Here is an 11,986-nt window from a genome sequence, read left to right on the forward strand (position 1 = left end):
ATCATTCACCTCAACCAACAACACTTCTTGAAATCTAAAATTGGCCTGGGCAGAGGCACCAACAATTATGTTAAGCTGATGTCCTTAAAGCTTTTGTTATGTTGGGCCAGGGAAATAGAATCTTGATCTTTACAAATTTTTGGGGACTCACTAAACATCATCAACTGGTTCAATGTTGTTTAGAGATGTTAAAATCATTTGTTGCTGCCAATTCTAGAGGACATACATCTTCTAAAACAATCTCTTGACTATATATCTTGTTGTCATATTTACAGGGAACACAACTCTTAGGTAGATCTCCTATCTAAAGATGGTGTTGGACAAAATTTGGGTATTTGGCAGGTCACGAATATCTAAAGGGGACTATACAAAACTACTTCCATCAGTGTTTCACTATATAATTTTGCTTCATACTTTACATTTTTCACATCATTGATTATCTACACTCTTTATATTATGTCAATATATCAGACAAGATGATAATGCATTTTTGTAATCTACATATATATGTTTGACTCTTACAGTTTTTTGTGATAGTTTCCTGAGGATTTCTAATGCCTCGGGAGGATGTTGTTTAGATTGTTTCATAGGGTTGTTTGTTTCTCCAGGGAGAAGCATGTTTTTTGTCCTTTTGTAGCTAGCTATCAGCCTATGAATCAGGGGGCGAAATGCTTTGCATATGCATATGTTACTTTTATCTCCTTAATAAAAGGCTTTAATCTTTCCTCAGAAAACTAATATATTTCAATATAAATTTCATATATGTGTATATAGAAAGAAAGTAGATATGTGCGTGTTTTAGTAAAATATTTCAATGTGGAAAATGATTTTTTTTTTTTTCTAATAATAATGGGATGTGTAATTCATTCAATTATTAACATTCAAAAAATATGAGTAATAATAAAATATTGTGGTCATAAATAGAATATTTCAAAAAATATTAGGAAAATTAAAAATATTTTGGTCATAAATAAAATATGTCATTATGCAGGGTTAAGTAATATTGGCATGTATTAATAACATACAAACATTTTAATATTGACAATATGGTTTATAAATAAAACATTTCAATACTCATATTAAGTAAAATATGTCAATGTCAACTATGCATATAATGTATGTATTATATAAAGTAATTAGAAAAAAATTGGTTAAAACATTTTTGTTATATATATATATATATATAGAGAGAGAGAGAGAGAGAGAGAGAGAGAGAGAGATTAAATCATCTGAGGTGCAAACACTTTTTCAAGTTTTGCACTCTAAAAGATGTTTGCATATCAAGAAATTTCTTTAAAGTTTTGCACTCAAAAAAGTTTGCATATCAAAAGATTTGATTCCTCTCGGTGCTTGGTAGATATGTGGTAAAGATGTATCGATACTAGTTCATAGAGGAGGTGAGGATTGTCAACCATGTAACCTTGATACATTCCAAATTGCATACGTACTTGTGACACCCTTGGTATGCTTTCCCCCTGATTTTTATAATGTAACGATGTTTTGAATTATAAATGAGTATATTTTTATGTAATGGCCTAAAGAGTGGGAGAATAGGTCGAGGGTCTAAGAGGGAAAAGGAAAGATAAACCCATGTGAAATTAGTTGGCACCTTTAATTAATTTTATGGTGCAAATAATAAGAAAAAAGAAGAGGAAAAATCCAAGAGGAACATGAAGAGACACCCATGATGAGAAATTATAAAAGGGCATATGCATAGCAATGTTGGGGTTGGATTTTCTTCTTGAGAAAGCACATGAGAAGTGCTAGAGAGACTTGCAAAATGGAGGGAATGAATTCCTTGAGAAGCTAAATTGTGGCTTGAAGGAGCTCAAGAAATTCTAAGGAAGATGGGAATGAGTGCTTGCCAAGAATTCACTGAGAAACCACTCAGAGTGCTTGCTAAAGCACTGATAAGCCACCTAGTTTTATAAATGATCCTTGTCCTCTTTGAGTTGAGTATGACCTCTTGCTGAAAGCTATTGGAGAAATTCCCCTTAGATCGTGGATCTAGCTCAAGGGTCATTGCTGCAAGTAATTATGGTTGCAATGAGTCTAAAGTTGGATGGAAAATTGAAGTCTCACCTTCAGTTTGCCCTTTTTTTTGTATTTGAGCCGAGAGGTTCATTCTACAACCTAGTATGATGTGTAATGTTATCCGTCTGTGATCGAAATTGAATTGAAATTTTGCTCATGTCCGCCAAAATAAAAGTTATGAAAAATCTAAAAAAATAAAAAATTATACAAAACATTTAAATAATGTCTGCTCATAAAAAAATTTACACGTGAAGAAATTGGATCCCTCTTGGCTAGATCCCTATTTAAGATGGATCTATGATGGTGTAATTAAAATGCACTGTTATCACCTAAAAAATGATCACCTAGCCATTTCTAACTAAGTGGATCGAAATACATGATAACTAAGTGGATCGAAATACATGATGTACGATTAATTTTACCATAGTAAAATCACTTTCACCATAGGAAATAATTTAATAAACCATTTTTATTAAATTATTTCTTATTAAAATTAAAATATCTCATGAGAATAATTGAATAAATCATTATTTATTTAATTTTCTCTAGCAATAATTTTTAAATCATTGTTTGATAATTATTCATTGTCACATTAACTAAATCACTTAGGGATAATTAAATAAATCACTATTTATTTATTATTCCTTAATTCTATTTTTGGAATATTTGTTAAATTACTATTTAATAATTATTTCAATTTCACACCATTCTTAATCCTCGCGAAATAATTAATAAATCATTTTATTTGTTAATTATTTCTGAATAAAGATAATTGACCATATAGAAAGACCTTTGTCGACGCGTTTTGAACCAACCAGTGTGGTTCATCGTCAAGACAAGTTGAAGAAATAGATCCAGCAATTGCATGTTATATAGTTTGAGCAGAGCCTCCAACAGCTATCTTGACCAACGACTAATTTTGACTGAGGGACCAAAGTCAAAAAGTCATATTGATAAATTTAGCAAGTTAGTTATATTCGGTGACCATACCTTAAATATATATATATAAATATATAAATAGAATAATTTTAATTGGTATTAAAGTTAATAGTTAAAAAGGAATCATTTAATAATTAAAAATTATAAGTTATTTTAATTTAAATGGGGTTTAGTTATATGGAAGACCTTACTTTTAATATATATAAGGTAATAGTTAGTTAGAATAACTATATATTAGAACGAGAAATTAGTAAATATATATATATATATATATATATAAAGAACGTAGTTGGAAAAGGTTAAAGTTAGTAAAAAAAAATTAAATATATAATAATAATAATAATAATAATAATAAAAATAAATAAATGAATAAATAAAAATAAAAATGAAATAAATAAATAAAAATAAAATAAAATTAATAATAATAATAATAATAATAATAAAATAAATAAACAAAAATTAATTAATTAATTAAAAATAATAAATAATAAAAATAATAATGATAATAATAAAATAAAATAAATAAGTAAGCAAGTATACCTAAAAAAAACGACACAAAATAAAAAGAAGGAGAAGGACCGGAAGAAATAAGAAGAGAGAAAGAGATCATGCTAACATTGTTGAAGAAGAAGATCCAAAGAAAGCCAAACCCGAAGAATCTGACATAAGGGACTTACACTACTAAGAATTTTGCTTTTAGTCTTAGATATCCTATTTTATATTTTTGATGTTTTGAATTTATAGGCTTTTAACATGTTTTTGGAAAAGTTTTTTTTTTTTTTAGGTATCCCTCAAGCTTTGGAGGGAGCCCCCAACATCTCCCAAAGATAAGTATCTCACTTCCTTTCAATTTTTGGTTTCATGTACTTATTTAAGTTTTGATTATATTACATACTAATCATCATTCTCCCTCTATTGTCTTGATTATGAAAACCTCTGCTATTTCCTGAAGGAGTATTGAAGAGAGCCTCCCAAGACAAGGTTTGTGAAGAAACAAAGGTATGCCTTAAACTACAAAAAAATGATTCCTTTATAACAAATGTTTATTCATTTGACAATCTATTACTAACATTGTTGTGTCTAACTATATTGAATCATAATGCTTCTTGTTTTGGGTGATTCATCATTTGATAAATCCACCCTCCTCACATCCTTGATTATTTTTATAGAACCCTAGACAGGGTCTCTGGAAAACCCTAACCTAAGGATATGATAATGTTAATGTTTGAAGCCCTAAAACTACTTAGGGTTATTGGGAAATTATATTTAAAGGCTTTGTTGATAATGTCTTCTTTGGGGTTTTGGTATGATTATGGAAACCCTAACTTGTTAGGGTTGAATGATAATGTGTAAAATCCCAAACCTTTGAAGTATTAGTAATTTAGGGTTTGCTATGTTCTTATATTGAAAACCCTAGCTCATTAGGGTTTGTGGAATGTGTAAGAAAGACCCTTATAATGTCTTAGAAATGATTTCCTTGGAATGTGTGTGTTTGCCCGATCAAACCCTAGTCTAATCAAGTGTGGTATATGTCTAACTCTTATTGATATTTGTGAAGTTGGGTTTGGCTAACACATGATATGAAATGCCTTTATGTATGAGTTAACCTGTTTTTTGATGTTCATGAATCCTAGGGTTCGGAACTAAACCCTAGTCAAAGTTTGTTTCTCTAGGATGATAGTATTTGTGCATTCTAGGGTTTTGAAGTTAAACCTTATAGAAGTAAAATCTCTGGTATATGATAACAACGTGATAATTTGAGATTTGTGTAAGATGGTTGCAGTCTGAGTCTTAATTATGATTTATGTTTAATTGTTTTAGAAAAGCTAGGGTTTGCAACAAACCCTAGTGGAAGCTAGTCATGTCATTGATTGAGTTGTGATTGGTTTTGATTGTCAAATCTCATGTATGAAATCAAAGGTTTGTATGAAACCCTAGTGTGAAGTCTAACATATGAATTTTGAAAGTTGTTAGATACTTTGTAGAGCTATATTTGTTTAAATTGTTTCTAGGGTTTGTTATATGTTGTAGTAAGGTATGTTTTACCTTTGGAAACATTGAAACCCTAGATGTAATGAAAGTTGTTATGAATTAGTCTAGGGTTTATGACAAAGTCCCTAACAAGATGTTGAAGAGTATGTGTCTCTTGTTTGTAATTAAGTTTGGGTATCTAATATATAGAAAGTTGAAATTATTTTGTAATTATGATATGGCTAACCTCAAGCTTCTATGGTTTTGGTTGTACTTGCTATCTAAGTTGTGCAAGTACACAATCTTCAATATGGTGAAGATATTCGTTGATGTGATAAGCATGATGTGGATAGTAATGGTAACTCTGATGAAATGGTTGGAAGCCAAAAAATATTCTCTGATGTCAAATAAAAAAAGTTGATCTCCCTAGGTTAAGAGGGAGCCTGAATAAGAAAGATTCCTTGAGTTTAAGAGGTAGCATGGATAGAGGAAATCTCCTTGGTTTAGAGGGAGGACATAACATAGTTTTGATTGGAGAATGCATTTTGAAAGATATGTTGTTATATATGAAGTAGGAAAGCAAAGTGTATGATTGAGGAATATTTTGTCAAAGATTCGGTTGATAGTCCGATTGTGTTGAGGAGCAAATTTGTTGCTTGAAAGACCCTAAAGGTTTGTATTTGATTATGTACATGTGAAAGTATATTATTGATTGGGGTTGTGTTTAAACAGGTAAATATCTCAAAGGTTTTTGATAGCATGTTGGTTACCAGTCAGTTTTGATCGAGAGAGATTTGTTGTATTTGATCTGCTGGATCAAGGAGTGTTGAGGCTTTGTGAGTGAAGCATTGTCTGGGAGGACATTGACTAGAACTTTGTGTTGATGTTCCGAAGTAGGAAAGGTGATGTTGCTCATTGAACTCTAACATGCACCTAGATCGCAGGGTTGATGGTTAGCAAGTAACCCTGATGGTACCTAGAGAGGCTGAAAGTTTGAGTCCATCTTAGTCCCACTTGGATAGATTGTCCTAGTCATGAATCTAGTCTGTGGCATTGTGGTGCCTAAATTGTTGAGAGACCAATGGATAGATTTCCCTAGTCAGGAATCTAGTCCATGGCATTGCGGTGCCTAAAGTTCTTCATGGTTCATATAATTGAGGTCTTCCTTGTACTTGTTTATGATGAATACCTCCCTAGTTAAGAGGGAGTGTTGGAAAATGTAACTAAGTTCGGTTTTAATTAATGTATTTGAGTCATCATGTAATATACTTGTCAAAAGAATAAAGAAAAGATTTTTTATAATTATTATTATGACTTATTAAAGCATGGGTTTCATGCTTGGGTCATCATGTTTTAGGTCAAAGTCCCCATTGAGGACTTCTAGGTTTTATTCAGAGTCAATAAAGTCATTATACTTTTAAAGAGATCCCTCTTGGGCTTTTGAATCATGTAAAAATGTTAAGTATCGAGTCAAATATGAATTATGTTACCTCCACATCAAGTCGGCCTCAAGGAAGGCTATTTGACCTCACCCAAAGGCTATATATGAAGCAATTTGAATTCCATTTGAAGTATATTCACAACAAGCAAGTTCAATATCTCCCTGAAGCTGGAAAAAGTGAGAAATAGAGGAAGGAAGCAAAAGAAGTGCGAGGTCTAGGGGGAGGAAGGAAGGAAAATCGAAGTTTTGGTGTATCTATCTCTCTCTCTCTCTCATGCCCTAGTGTGGAAGATCGAAGTTTTCTTGTTGATGTCGTATCTAGTTGTTGCATGTTGCTACTGCTAGATTAAAGTATAGGTTGAAGTTTTTATTCTTGGATGTTGTTGCCTTTGGAAGATATATTGGGCCAACATAGAAGTTTCTAAGTGAAGATCAAAGTATTTCAGTGAAGATCAAAGTCTCCAAAGCAAGGTCGAAGTTGTTGGGTCGAAGAAAGAGTTTCTATTGTTTTTGTTGCTTCCAGGTCAAGTAAGATCATCTTCAAGAGAAGGGAAAGGTCAACTTGGTCTGGAGGAAAGTTTGTGTCAAGGTCTAGAGTTTTGGAATATCTCCGGAAAAATACTGAAGGAAGAATTAATGATCAGGTTTTCCTGTAGAGATGGGTTTTTCCCTGACTATGAGCTTATATCTGGTGTGTGTTTATGTGATATTACTTTGGTAATTGCTTGATGAACTAAAATAAAGAAGATATAAAGAAACCTAATAAGAAATCAAGAACATCACAAGTAATTATCAAGTAGAAGAAAATATTTTTGCCTTTCTGATTGTCTAACAACCATTATTGTCTTCTCACATTTGAGCTCTCACTTGAGTTCCATTCTTTGTTTTGGGTTTTTCACATATTGAGAGAGAGAATAGATCGTTGAAGAACAAGGACCCATCCCACGGAGGGGGATTTGCAAACCCATGTTGTAGATTTCCTTCATCAGGTGTTTTAATAAAATATTATTCATTTAATTAGCCTTCATCTATTGGGTTATTACATTGGATATTTCTTATTGTTTTCTATTTTAGATCGCATACAATCTTTTTGCTACAGGGTTTTCTCGTTTTATTATTGCAGATTTGAAGCATAAGCAACCACATATTGTTGTTAGGGTCACTTATCACCAGTGACTTAAGTGAAGTATTTTTGGTACATCTTATTGAAATCTTTATACTAAAAAATTAATTTTCTATCTCCTAAAAAATGATCACATAGCCATTTCTAACTAGGATCTAAATATGTAGAAATTCCTTGTAGATTCAAACTGCTTATGTAATATGTTAAAACAAAAGACTTGAATTTACTCTATTCATCAGCGGAAACAATTAATCGATCAAAAAATCACGAAGCATACAAGAGAAAGAATTCAATCAACACATTACACAATGATTTCCTATGGAAAGCCACAGCTAAAAACCCCTGCTATCTATATATTGCATTAGTAAAAAAATATGGGAATATTACAATGCTTTGCTCAAGCCCGAGCAACCTCTGCGTTATCTCTATCTCACAGAGTCCTAGACAAGCCTTGGCCAATATTTAACCAATTTTTTTCTTGCCCAAGTCCCTATTTCCTTGTGTTGTTTCTTTGGGAATTATACCCCTATTAAATATGAAATTCCTCATCCAAAACTGCGCAATCCCTATAGGCCCTTCTCTCATTGCATGCACCACTTGTACAACTCGAAAAGTTATACAATTGATAGTACATATCCCTTGGACTCCAATCTCAACTGGGTAACTCAAATTTCTTGCATGCATGAGTTAATTATGGTTGATTTATCAATTAAATAGTTGAACACATGAAGTTTCACCCCACTACTAGACCTCCTACTAGTTCCTCCAACAATTGGAACTAGTTTCACTGACATTAAATCTGTTTAATTGATTTAAACACTACAACTCAAATTAAACTCAACCTAGGATTCTAAAATTCAGGAACCACTCTACATGACTCAAGTTAGGCCCTCAACTCGAATTAACTAAGATAACTAAGTGATAACAACTTAGTTAACTCATTCAAGTTGTCTTGTGATGTGGAATTACAATTTTTTCTTAATTTAATTCAAGGGAAAATTAAATCAGAATTTTCTTGTTGTAATTTTCAACACTCCCTCTCAACAAGAAAGGGATTCACATCTACCCCGATCGAGCACCTTTGGAATGTATTTCATGCAACACTTCTCAATGTTATTGTTTCTACTACAACGTCTGCAACTAAAAAGCATAAAAGAAAACAAAATGAATCATCTGTGTCTGCAACTGTCTACTGGGAAAAACTGTGTTGTTGTTGACTCTGTTACTGAGCCTCCTGCTCTGTTGTCAACGCTTCTCTGCACTCCTCAGTATTCGACTGACATTGATCCTCCTACTACTGAATACTATGGACCCCGTAACAAGGTAATGATCCATGAGACAAAAACACCTTAATGGACCCTTCTCAAATTTCTGCAACTATTGGGACTATTATTTGACATCGCCCCACCTCACACGTGGAGGTATGGTTGCATGTGTTCCCTCTGCCAATTTAGCTCAAAATTTCCCCCTACTGGAGGTCACTGCTTGAGTGGATGTTTCTACTTTGTCTCCTCTCTGCTTCTCCAATTGTGGTTGTTCCAAAACTTGCTGAGCTTGCTTTTGAGGCTCCATTTTGAGAGGTAAATTATGCTCCCTCTCAACCACCAAGTCTCTAACCTTTGCCTTTTTCCTCAAGGCTTTGCATGCATCTTCGACCTCAAGTGCATACAGGTTCTTGAATCTCACACCAATCTACTTCATTTGTCTCATGGCGATGTGTCTAAGGAAAACTTTTCGTTTGCTAAATATCACAGTGTAGCCATGGTCTTCCAATACCACAAAGGAAACAAGATTATTATTTAGACCCGATACATACATCACATCCTTGAGCCTGAGAGGGGATCCAATCTCCCTCTTAAAAGTAATGGTACCAATGCCGGTCGTGTTATACCTTCCATCATCTCCAAAATCAATGTTCTGCTTGAGGTCTTTCTCCTCGAAGTCACTGAAGATCTCTATTCCCTGTCATATGGAATGAGGCATCATTATCGAGATACCACATCCTTCCCATTACTATTATTTCCATGCATACAATGAGAGTAAAATCAAGCTCAAATTGTGAAGCTAGAAATTCACCTGTTGTTTCTACTGCATGCTCCTTCTTGCTTTCCTTCTTCTGTGAACATTTTGTGGCATAGTGCCCAAATTCATGACAATGAAAGCACTTGATGTTGGAAAAGTTTTTCTTCTTGCCCTCCTCGCCTTGGGACTTCTTTCCCTATTATTTATTTCCTTTGCTGACTAATACAAGGTCTTCATCCTCTTCTTTGGATGATATCCCATCTCGGTTATCTCGCCTTATTTCTTCCTACACTAGATCAAACCATAACCACTCCCAACTTGGTATTTTGTCTCTAACATTCACGGAATCCTAATAACTCTGTTAGCCCTTGGGAAGACCCAACAGAGCTAGAGCTACCAAATCTTCTTCAGGGACACTGAAACAAACCCTGCATAGTTCATCACGACATACTGTACACTTGCTCAGGTAATGTAGAATTGTGTCATTCTTTTGCATCTTGATGCTAAGAAGCTTGTCCTTCAGTTCCAGTTTCATGTGGTCGTTTTTGTTCTCAAACAAGTCAGTCAGTTTTTTCCACATCACGAATGAAGTTTTTTTCCCGTGGAGATTCGAGACAATATGATCTCGAACTCCCTCCAATATAATCCTCCTCGCTTTAGCCACATCCTTCTTCCACTTAGCGAGATCTTGGGCATTAGTTGATGGAGGTTTAAATACATTTGTCTTTATGTAATCTAATAGCTCGTTATCATCTACTACTCCCTCCATACAGATCTTCCATGCCACAAAATTTATGGTTCCTTCCAAAGCATACTTGAGCTTAAGTTTGGTGGAAGTCATCTTCACATTCCTAGAGAATACCTACAACATTGATCTTTTAATTCTAACCTCCTACACAAACTTCAAATTCTATTGTCTATGATTTTGATTCCTGATCTAATACCAAGTAGAAATTTCTGGTAGATTCAAACTGCTTATGTAATATGCTAAAACAAAAGACTTGAATCTACTCTACTCATCAGTAGAAACAATTAATCGATCGAGAAATCATGAAGCATACATAGAAAGAATTCAGTCAACACATTACACAATGATTTCCTAGGGAAAACCACATCTAAAAACCCTTGTTATTTGTATATTGCATTGGTCAGAATATATGAGAAGATTACAATGCTTTTCTCAAGCCCATGCAACCTCTGCACTATCTCCATCTGTCTCACAACTTCCTAGACAAGACTTGGCCAATACTTAACCAATTTTCTTCTTGCCCAGGTCCCTAGTTCCTTGTGTTGTTTCCTTGGGGATTATCCCCCTATTAAATAGGAAATTCCTCATCCAGAACAGCGCAATCCCTATAGCCCTTCTCTAACTGCATGCACCACTTGTACAACTCAGAAAATTATACAACTAATAATACATCTCCCTTGAACTCAAATCTCAAATGGTTAACTCAAATTTCTTGCATGCATGAGTTAATTATGGTTGATTTATCAGTTAACTGGTTGAACACATGAAGCTGCACCCCACTACTAGACCTCCTACTAGTTCCACCAACAATTAGAACTAATTTAAATGACATTAACTTAGTTTAAATGAATTAAACTATTAGAAATCAAATTAAACTCAACCTAGGCTCTTGTTGTAGCTGCTACAACACCCTCCAAATTTTTGTCTTACACTCAATTTCTTAGCCTTCCTTGGTCTTGTACATTGTTGGTGCAAACACCGAATCTTATTTCATAAACTTTCTTGAAGTATTTTTCTCCCTTTTTCAAGTTGGGTAAAATGTCATCTTTTGGCATGATTGGATGTCGCACAATGTGTAGAAGCATGTTATGATGGTTTCAAGGGTCCATCATTGTGTATATGAGTTATTTTAGCTATGTAAGCATATGTCGCACTCATTCACGAAGTTTTAAGCACTATCACACAAGTTTCATCACAGTCGTCCCAAAGTGTATCTTAAGTATCACACTTGTTGTAACTAATTATAAAGTTGTTGCATAGAGGAAAATGCATTTTTCATGTGTCCTGGGTGATCTATGTTGTTTTGTAGTCAAGTATTCTAAGTGTGAGATCATAGTCGAAGTCTTATCACTATTCACATCAATTTAATCGGTCTTACACTTATCCATTTCTGAGAAGGCTTCCTAACTAAGAAACTTGGCTTCACCAGGCCTCCTTGCACTTCACACTGCGTAGCTTCAGTCTTCTAGTGGTGACCTTGCCCCTTGACACTACGCTTTGTGTAGTTCTTGTCTCCCAATATTGTTGCACTATGCAGTTCCTGTGCCCAAGCTCCAGCCTTGACCTTCAGAATTGTGTAATCATTCCTCCCAGCCTGGCCTTCACTACGCACTGTGCAATCACGAGCCTCAAGCTAATTCCATGGGCCTCTGGAATACACAATTGCATAGCATCCCAACGTCCCTTGTGTCCTGGAACTGTGAAGTAT

This window comes from Pinus tabuliformis, chromosome 9 (genome assembly GCF_031772625.1).
Source record: "Pinus tabuliformis cultivar Carrire ecotype Pingquan chromosome 9, CPIR1, whole genome shotgun sequence".
Lineage (NCBI taxonomy): Eukaryota > Viridiplantae > Streptophyta > Pinopsida > Pinales > Pinaceae > Pinus > Pinus tabuliformis.